This window comes from Bos taurus, chromosome 4 (assembly GCF_002263795.3).
Source record: "Bos taurus isolate L1 Dominette 01449 registration number 42190680 breed Hereford chromosome 4, ARS-UCD2.0, whole genome shotgun sequence".
In the NCBI taxonomy this organism is placed as follows: domain Eukaryota; kingdom Metazoa; phylum Chordata; class Mammalia; order Artiodactyla; family Bovidae; genus Bos; species Bos taurus.
Genome location: NC_037331.1, coordinates 113,826,002 through 113,835,397, shown reverse-complemented (window position 1 = coordinate 113,835,397; position 9,396 = coordinate 113,826,002). Strand labels below are relative to the sequence as shown.

Here is a 9,396-nt window from a genome sequence, read left to right as displayed (position 1 = left end):
CCCCAAGAAACCTCGGGCCCTCTGCACACGGATAGAGACTTCTGCCTTTTGCTCGGATCATTTCTCCTACCTTCTTAGACCAGATCGGACCCTGTGAGTTCTCCACACCCATGACCGTCGAGTGGTATCAGGAAGGCAGGACGAGGTGGCACTGGGGCTGCCCACAGCCTGTGGGCAGGTAACCACGTGCTCCCAAAGGAAGCACCTGGGGTGATTCCTGGAGGACAGGGAGCCATCCCAACATGGTAGACCATGTGCGTGGGTACCAGCCAGGAATTCTGTGGATGCACACGTATGCATCCATCTGTCCAGCCAGGAGAAGCCCCTGAAGGGCCCACTGATCCACCCACAGGAGCGAGGAGCCAGGGGCTTGTTCAGAGTTTAACTAGGATTCATTTTTTTGGCTAAAAGGTAATTCATACACAGGAACTAACACAACTTCCTCCAACACATTGACATGAATTTTAGACACCTTGATGGCAAGTTTTCTGGAATTTATATTCCCAATGTTTGAAACATTCTGCTTGAGATTTTTGGAGAGTGAGTTTTAAAAGATAATTGAGGGTAATTCAGCTTAAATATGCACGCCTCCGGGGATCTTGATTTCCTTCTTTAAAAAACAGGTGTTTGGGGAAGGTGGAGGAGTGTGTGTGTGTGTGTGTCCCCAGCAGGAAGGCTCTCCATGAAGGGACACCAGAGAGGCAGATTGAGGTGAAGGAGAGAAGCCAGGGAGGGACCTTGACGTTGGGAGACCCGCTCTGCAGTCCCAGCCCTAGAACAGCATAGCGGCTTTGGGCAGGTCATATACCTTCTTAGTGCCTCCTTTTCCTCATCTCTAGAAAGGGAATCCCAGCCCCCACAGGACAGTTAGACCTTTCAGTTAGACCAGTTAATGAAAGTGCTTGAGCTGATGTTGTTGCTGTTAATCTTGCTAACCTCAAGCACAGATTGTAACATCGCCCAGCGTTTGGAAACACGCTGGAAATCTTGAGTAGACTTGGAGTGGGTTCTCATTACTCACACCTTTGAGATATTGGGGCTTCCCTGGTGGCTCAGTCAGTAAAGAATCTGCCTGCAATGCAGGAGACCTGGGTTCGATCCCTGGGTTGGGAAGATCCCCTAGAGAAGGGAATGGCTACCCACTCCAGTATTCTTGCCTGAAGAATTCCATGGAGCCTGGTGGGCTACAGTCCATGGGGTCGCAAGAGTCGGACACGATTGAGCGCCTAATACCTGAGATATTGGAGTCTCTGCCATGTGCCAGATCCTTGGGATTTATCCACACACAGGACATCAAGATCCTGGTTTTTGCGGAGCTTACATTCCAAGGGGGGAAAGAGAAGAGAAAGGCTAATGTACTAAATAAGTAGATGATACAGGACAAAGAAAGGTGTTCAGGACTTCGGAAAGAAACCCAGGAGGATGAAAGAGAGAAGAATGTGCAGGGGGGAGGGAGAGGGGGAGGGAGGCTTCTAACAGGGTGGACAGAAGTGTCCCATTGAGAAGGGGACATTAGAACAAGCACTTTAGAGAGGCGACAGTGTTAGCTGGAGGAAGCATGTTCCCGGCAGAGGGAACAGCAGGCTCCAAGGAGCGGAGAGAAGAGGGAGGGGGTGCAGGAGAAGGACACAGAGGGAGCCGGGAGGGGTGATGGGACTGGGTCCTGGGACCCCCAGGACTCAGCCCTCACTGGCAATGAGATGGGGGGAGTTTGTGGGGGCAGAAGTGATGGCATCTGACTCCCTTTGCTAAAGGACCCCTCTGGTTGTGTGCTGAGAGTAGACCACTGGGGTCCAGGTTGGAAGCCAGCTTATTCACTGCTCATGGGTTGGAGTGGGCTGGGAGCCGTGGAGACGCGAGAAGCACTGGGTTCTGGATGCAGAGCCAACAAGACTTCCTTCGGATTGGATGTGGGGTGGGAGAAAAAGACAGGATTCCAGGATGTGCCCAGCTTGCCGAAGCAGTGGAAAGCAGTGGGAAGCAGGGTGAGGAGGGCGAGCAGCGAGCTGTGTTTGAGGTGCGAGAGCGGGGATTTTGTTGTGGGCGAATCTATTCAAGATCCAGGTGGAACTGATAGTGTGTGAGTAGACACTACGTGAGTCTAAGGGCTGGGAGAGAAAATGGGCTGGAGGAAAACTTGGAGAGTTGTCAACATAGAGAAGGTATTTACAACTCTGAGACTGGGTGATGGATGAGATCTCCAAGGAATGATTGTGGAGCAGGGAACAGGAACATGGTGCGGGGCTGAAGCATTGGAGCCACGGCCCAGAGCGTTCCAGACGGGGGACAGCAGCTCATACGCAGGGGGATGGCCGGGTTTAGGTGGGAGCACAGAGAACTCAGCTGCAGGAACCAGGGGAGCGGTTGCCGGGAGGTGGGAGGATATGGTGGGATCTCTGGAAGTTCTTCAGAAGCTTCTCTTTTCTCCGGGAAGGGAGAAGCAAGGGCATCAGCTGGGAGAGAGGAGGAGGTTGGAGGAGAAAGAAGATGTGGAAAACTCACATAGGAGACTGAGAGCGGGGAAGGACCTGATGGTTTAGAGAAGGAGGGGGCCGGTGGGCAAGATGAGGCCAGCTGAAGTCCAAGCTCCAGAAAAGACAGTGGGGCCAGGTCGTTGCAGTGGCATGTCTTCTCCAGCCACATCAGGTCCTGGAGTGCAGGGGAGGGGTTGATAAAGCCGGTTTAACTCTTAAATAAGCGTGCCAAGAGTATGTGCAAGGGAAGTAAAAGTGGTAAAGTTTACATTATGTATGTTTTTTGTTGTTCAGTTGCTAAGTCATGTCGGACTCTGGGACCCCTTGGACTGCAGCATGCCAGGCTTCCCTGTCCTTCACCATCTCCTGGAATTCGCTCAATCTCGTGTCCACTGAGTTGGTGATGCCATCCAACCGTCTCATCCTCTGTCACCCTCTTTCTCCTCCTACCCTCAATCTGGGTTAGGGTTAGGGTTAGGGTTAGGGTTAGGGTTAGGGTCTTTTCCAATGAGTCAGCATCAAGGTCTTTTCCAATGAGTCAGCTCTTTGCATCAGATGGCCAGAGTACTGGAGCTTCAGCTTCAGCATCAGTCCTTCCAATGAATATTCAGGGTGGATTTCCTTTCGGATGGACTGGTTGGATCTCCTTGCTGTCCAAGGGACTCTCAAGAGTCTTCTCCAACACCGCAGTTCAAAAGCATCAATTCTTGGGCGCTCGGCCTTTATGGTCCAACTCTCACATCTGTACATGATTACTGGAAAAACCATAGAGGTATGTTTTACCATAACTAAAAATAAGAAAGAGTAAGTGTAAGAAGGTGTGTTTGTGGTGAGGGGTGCAGGTCAGAGAAACGGACCAGCAGTTCCAGTGGCATCACAGACTTTGGATGTCAGGGAGCTGGACAGGGAGATGGTGGTCAGAGAGTGGGGTGTAAGGCTGAGATTGGTGGTGGGGCTGGAATGACAAGGATGCAAGAGGTGAAGCTGGCATGAGTGACTGAGGGAGGGCAGAGAATCTCGGGAGGAGAGGCAGCCCAGGAACCCAGAGCCCTGACGTGTGGGAGGGACTGTCCATGAGGACCTGGGAAAGCAGCAGGAAGAGGTCAGGGGTGACAGAGGGAATGGCTGTGAGCCAGGAGCTAGGATGCTCCAGAAAAGAAGGCGCCATGGAGGTAAAATGCAAAGCCAGGGGTCTGGAAGCAGCAGCAGTGAGGGGCAAGGAGGGTCCTAACCCACCTGGAGGCCAGTGGCAAGGCGGACTCTGTGAATACCACTGCCTTGCACAGAAGATTTCAGGGGGAGTGGTTACTCAGTGGTTTCTGCCACAAGAAGGCAAAACAGATGTTCACAGAAATGGCTGAGTGTATTGGACACTTTCCTATGACAGCCCACATGGAGAAGAACTTGGGTTGGGAGATGGCTGCGGAAGAGGGGTGCACAGAGCCTTGTGGGGCCCAGGGTACAGGAGTTGAGGGGAGTCTGGGCCTTTCGATGACTCCGGACACAGTGGGCACACAAGAGGCATTATGGCAGGAAGGCAGCCCCCCACCCTGGCCCAGGGGACACCAGGGCAGAATGGCACCTTAGTGTTAAGAGGAGAGGGGGCCCTTTCAGACCCTGTGAGCAGGGCTCACCCTTCCCTCCTAAAGGAGTTACAGAGGTCTGGAGACCTAGCCTTGGGTGGGTCCCCTGGACATTTTATCTGTACATTCCACTGCCTGCTACCACTTGGCTTAATTTCCCAAAAAATCCTTTAAGGAAGTAAGGATGATTTTTTTTTTTTTGGTATCAGTTTTCTTGACTGAGGTGACATTTCCGGCCTCAGAATGCAGTGGTTCGCAGGACTCCGTCCAACCCCCTGGTCAGAGCCCTGTAGCAGAGCTTAACCTCCTGGGGTGAGGGCTGGGGTGCTGGCCACCAGCACCTTCTCCTGGTGTCAAACAGGTGTCAAACAGCTGTGGGACAAACAGGAGAGGAAATCAGTAGTGCTGGATGGGGCCCCTGTCCGCCAAGAAAGAAGACGGCCGGGGTGCCAGCAGGGCAGAGTGCTGGCTGCAGCCCCTCGGGGGTGTGAGAGGGTCTCCCCAGGCTTTGTAGCGAGGTAGGCACCTACACCCCCACTCCCCAAGAAAGAGAGGGAGAAGCCCCCTTCTGCTTGGAGCCCTCTTGCTTTTGCCACTGAATCTACCCAGACAGACGGGTGCTGGAAGATGAGTAGGGAGCAAGGATGGCTCTGTGGGACACCTACCTGCCTGCCGCTCCCCCACTCTGGCAGAGCTATGCCCTGGGTTGTGCCCTGAGGCTGTGGGAGCCATCTGGGGCAGTGATAGCACCCCTCGGCGTCCTGGAGAAACACCACCCCACAGACCCACCTATCCTCTCAGAATGGGTCCAGGCCAGTGTGGCTTGCTTTTTGCTACAGGAAGTGGAAGTGTTAGTTGCTTGGTTGTGTCTGACTCTTTGCGACCCCACGGACCATAGCCCCACCAGGCTTCTCTGTCCATGGGATTTCCCAGGCAAGAATACTGGAGTGGGTGGCCATTCCCTTCTCCAGGGGATCTTCCTGAGCCAGGGATCGAACCCTCATCTCCTGCATAGCAGGCAGATTCTTTACCGTTCTGAGCCACCAGAGAAGCCCGACCTGATTAATGGTGGCCCTGAGGGGAGTGAGGGAACACACTGTGAATCCCAGATGGGCCTTCCGTCTGAGCCCCAGAGGTCCAGGGAACAGGGAAGTACAGTGACTTGCCCAAGGTCACATGACGGTCTTGGCACCCTACTTTTTTTTTTTTTTTTTGCTTCTTTCTATCATATTTGTGTCTCTTGTGTTTGCAAAACTGACACAGAAAGACAAAGTCCCACGGAGACGGACAGCCCCTTTGGAGAGCAGCAGAGCAGGTCTTGGGCCCAGAAACATCCTCGAAGGAGGAGGGACGCTACTCTGGCCTCAGAAGGGCTTGGGGGGAGTAGCTAGGACGAGGGGGAGAACTGTGCCTGCCATGCCCCTGGTCTGGTCTACCAAGGTCCTGCCTGCTGGCTGGAGGAAGCCCCTCACCAGAGGTGGGGCGTAGGGTGCAGACTCCTCTTGGCCCAGCCCTGGGGACTGGGCCAGAACCTGAGGTCTAGCCAAGGTTTCCTGGGGGCCTGGGGCTTGGGCTAGGCAGGTCAGCTGGATCAGAGCTGCCTCTCGGCCCCTCTGGCATGCCCTGGCGTTTAGTGACCAGCGGAGAAAGTGGAAGCTGGGTTTAGGGGTGGGCCAGAACACAGAAAATCAGGGGTTCTCAGCCTGATCCAGTGGTCTCACTTCATTCCCTCTCAATCTCTCTCACACGCACACGCACACACAGTCTGTGGGGGTAATTTCATGGACCTAAGGAGACCTTCATTGCTGGGGATACGGGGACGCGGGCGGTGGAACGCGGTCTCCCCCTCTAGCCTGGCTTCCTTTGTTCCTCCTTCGCCGTCCTCCCTTCCCGATCGGCTTCCCTCCTCTCCTAGCCTCCTTCTTTCCATTCTGCCCCTCCTCCCCGTCCTGCCCCCTCCGCCCCACCCCCAGCCGTGTGCCCGCCGCGGGGACCCCCGCGGAAGGCGGGAGGGTGGGACCCTCCGGGCGCCCCGGCCCAGCCTTGGTGGCCATCCTCCCGCCGGGAAAGAGTTAAAAGTCTCTCGGCTGCATCCCCCCGCCCCCCCCACCGCCGCCGCCTTTGAGTCCCGCAGCTAGGCCCTGGGCTGACCTTCACCGCGAGGGAGGCGGCAGTGCGCATGCCCGGGCCGGCTCCCGCCGCTGCCCGGTTCCCCGGGCGGGCGAGGGCGAGGGAGGGCCGCCGCGGGCCGGGCCGGGCCGTGCCCACCCCCACACACCCCCAGCGCCGGCCGCCCCCCGCTCGGGCGCCGTGGAGAGGGGGGAGGCTGCCGAGCCCGTCCCGGCGGTCGCGGCGCATCTCTCTGCGCGCGCGGGGAGAGGCGCTTTGCCATTTGGTGCTGGTGGTGCTTCGGCAAGGGAAGGAGAGATGGGGGGACGGCAGGGGGGACTCCGGCTCCGGGCGGACACGCGCGCGGCCTGCCCGGAGCGCGGCCTGGGCCCATCGGCCGTGTCGAGCTGGGAAGGAGGGCACCCTGCCCGCTGAAACCGGGGCCCTCCTGCCCACCCGGGGCGGGAAGCAGGAGCCAGCAGGCGGCGTGGCTCTTGCTGAGCGCCCTTCTGGGGCTGAGCCCTGAGGATCCTGGCCTTTGTGAGATGGGAGTCCTGGCCCCGGGACACCCACACTGGCGCCCCTGCTTTCTGGTCTGAAGGCAGCCCCCGCCCCGGGGATGGGGGCATACCTGGGGTCGCCCCTGTAAAAGCAGTCTGCTGGTGAGGGCCTTGTGAGTGGGCAGATCGTGATTGAGTTGTGCCTGTGGGTGCAAATTCACGTGACTCCTTGTTCCTCTGGCCTTTGCATTGGTGCTTGCGCCCTGGGGGACACATATGCACTATGTATCTGCTGTCTCTGTGTCGGTAAGGATGCCTTCCAGAGAGAGGCTGCAGAGCGAGGCCCTGGGCCTGGGGTGGCCCAGGAAGGTGTTGTCTGTCGACTTGAGTGACCCTCCCCTCAGTACCACCAGATCCCTTCCTTGGCCTGACCATCTCCTTCAGTCTTGCCCACCACCAAGACCAGCCCCTCACAAATGCCAAGTGTGCCCACTGGGCCCATCTACCTCCTGTGCTGTCTTCTTTCTCCCAAAGGCCTCCCCAAGAGTTGAGAGCTCCAAGCTTTACACAAAGCTAGAGGTGTCTGCCCTTGTCCCTGTCCCCCAGGGGGACATGTCCCTGCTAGAAGCACCCACCAGGAGGTGGGGTGCCCTTGATGACTCACATCTTCAGGTAAGAGGCAGAGGGTGAGCTCTGTCCAGTGGCCCACTGAGCTCTGGGTGGTTGCAAGTGTTAGTAGGCATTGGTCAGGTCTAGTCCCTGTGTGCAGGCACGGGGGGGACAATGGACCTGAAAACCAGCCCCAGACTTCATGGGGCTGCAGCCCATTTGGAAAACTCTACATAACACACATGAAACTCAGGCACATGAGACATTAGTCAGCAGCAAAGTGCCATTTCATGGCCAGGGTAGATGGTAATGGGCATTCACAGAATAGAAAGATCTGTGCACGGAAGTGGAACCAAGGAAAGCTTCCTGGAGGAGGTGGGGCTCCAGACGGGCTTTAAGGTATGAATGTGATTGGGACAAGTAGAGAAGCATTTTCAGGGATTCCAGGCAAAAGAATAGCAGGAGCAGAGGCTTGGAGATGGGAATGAGCGAGGGGTTTTGGAAGTTAGACAGACTGGAGAGATTACCTCCCCAGGTTACCAGCAGCCACCTTCGTGGCCAGTGGCAAACAACCACCCGTTCCCACCCATCAGGACCCATTATCTGTGAGTGTGGGTGTGGGGGAAGCCTGGGTAGAGGTGTGGTAGGAAGGGGCTCTCTAGGTCCCTGGTAAGGTAGAGGAGGAGCTGCATGGACCACCTGCCTTCTCTAGCCCTTCAGGGGATTGGCTGTGGGCACTGAAATGGACAGTGACAGCCAGAAGCACAACGGGGCCAAGGAAATCAGGCTGCAGGCAAAAAAAGACTCCCTAGGCAGAGCCACTCCCTGGGTTCTTGGTCCCGACCTCTGACGGCTTTCTAAAGGGTTGAGGGTCCGGCTGGGTCTTCAGGATCTAACCTCAAATAAAAAAGTGTACGCTGGGTCTTCAGGATCTAACCTCGAATAAAAATTTCCAGCAAATTCCCTAGGGCCCTGCCCCGCCCTCACCTGGGTACGGACAGTGCAGCCCCTGGAGGCATAAACTTGACCCCTTCTGGTCCCAAAGCCCCTGGGGCGCTTCCTCCCGGAGGCGGGGAGAAGGGTGTGGCCTCTGGGGGCGTGGGCGGGGCCAGGGCTCCCAGCCTGGGGACTCGCAGGGTTTGCCCCTCCTGTTTCCTGTCCCTCCTTCACCCCAGCTCCCTCCATACCACCCCTTCTGGGGCTCCCTCACGGCTCCACCCCTACCCCTGCTTTCTTTGGGGTCCAGAGGCTGGCCCTACCATACCCAGCGCCCCAGCTCCTGCAGGTCCCCCGCTCCCACCCACACCCCATTCCAAAGCCGTCAGGTCGCGCTGGCTTCCCCCTCCCCACCCATCCGTCCACCCCAGTTCCTTGCCTGCCCCCACTGCTTCCCTTCCCGTTCTCACGAGCCTGGCCCACCTCCCTCTCTCCGAAATTTCCCCTACTGCCTCGACTTTGTCACAGAGAGACAAAGACTCACATAGCCCGAAATAGACACCCGGAGCGGGGAGACACAGACCGTGTCCAGCCACACACACGCACCCGCGCCCGCCCGCGCGCGCGCACACCGGAGGCTCTGGTAGAGGGAGGCACACAGAGGAGGCATTTATCTGTGCACGCACGTAAACATCCACACCCACGGCCACCGGCCGTGCCCACACCAGGGTGCAGACACACTCGGCGGTGAGACAAGGGCGCACACATCTATGGACTGCAGGGCACACCGCCTCCGGGGCACACCCACCACGGCCGCCCGGTGCCGGAGAAAGGCCTCCTCCGGGCTCGACTCCCGCCCCCCGCCACCACCACCCCCTCCACCCACCCCGGATTCCTTCCCAGCGAAATGTTTCCCTACTTGGCCTGCCAGGTCTCTGGGGAAAAGGGCCTCAGAAATGCGGCAGGAGCCACTTGGGGGCAAAGTTGGAACGGCCTGTTCCCGGCCTGTTCCCTGCCGGCGAATTCCCTAAGCGAAAAACTATTTGCGGCGAGAGAGGCCGGGTGGCCGGCGAGCCCCCCGGCCGCCTCCCCTCGCGTCCCCTCCCCGCGCCGCCGCCGCCGCCTCCCCGCGGCCCTCGGGCGGCCTCGGGCAGGCGGCGCCGCTGCCCAGCGGCCCGGAGCCGC

The 9,396-nt window shown here is 57.9% G+C and overlaps 1 long non-coding RNA gene across 1 annotated transcript; it reads right to left on the bottom strand.

The window, feature by feature from the left end:
• Positions 1 to 2,724: 2,724 nt before the first annotated feature.
• On the bottom strand, positions 2,725 to 9,322 carry LOC132345153 (uncharacterized). The gene is made up of 2 exons (XR_009494294.1): positions 6,209 to 9,322; positions 2,725 to 4,429 (listed from the first exon to the last, which is right to left on the bottom strand). It is a non-coding gene; the product is annotated as an uncharacterized lncRNA (long non-coding RNA).
• Positions 9,323 to 9,396: the final 74 nt, after the last annotated feature.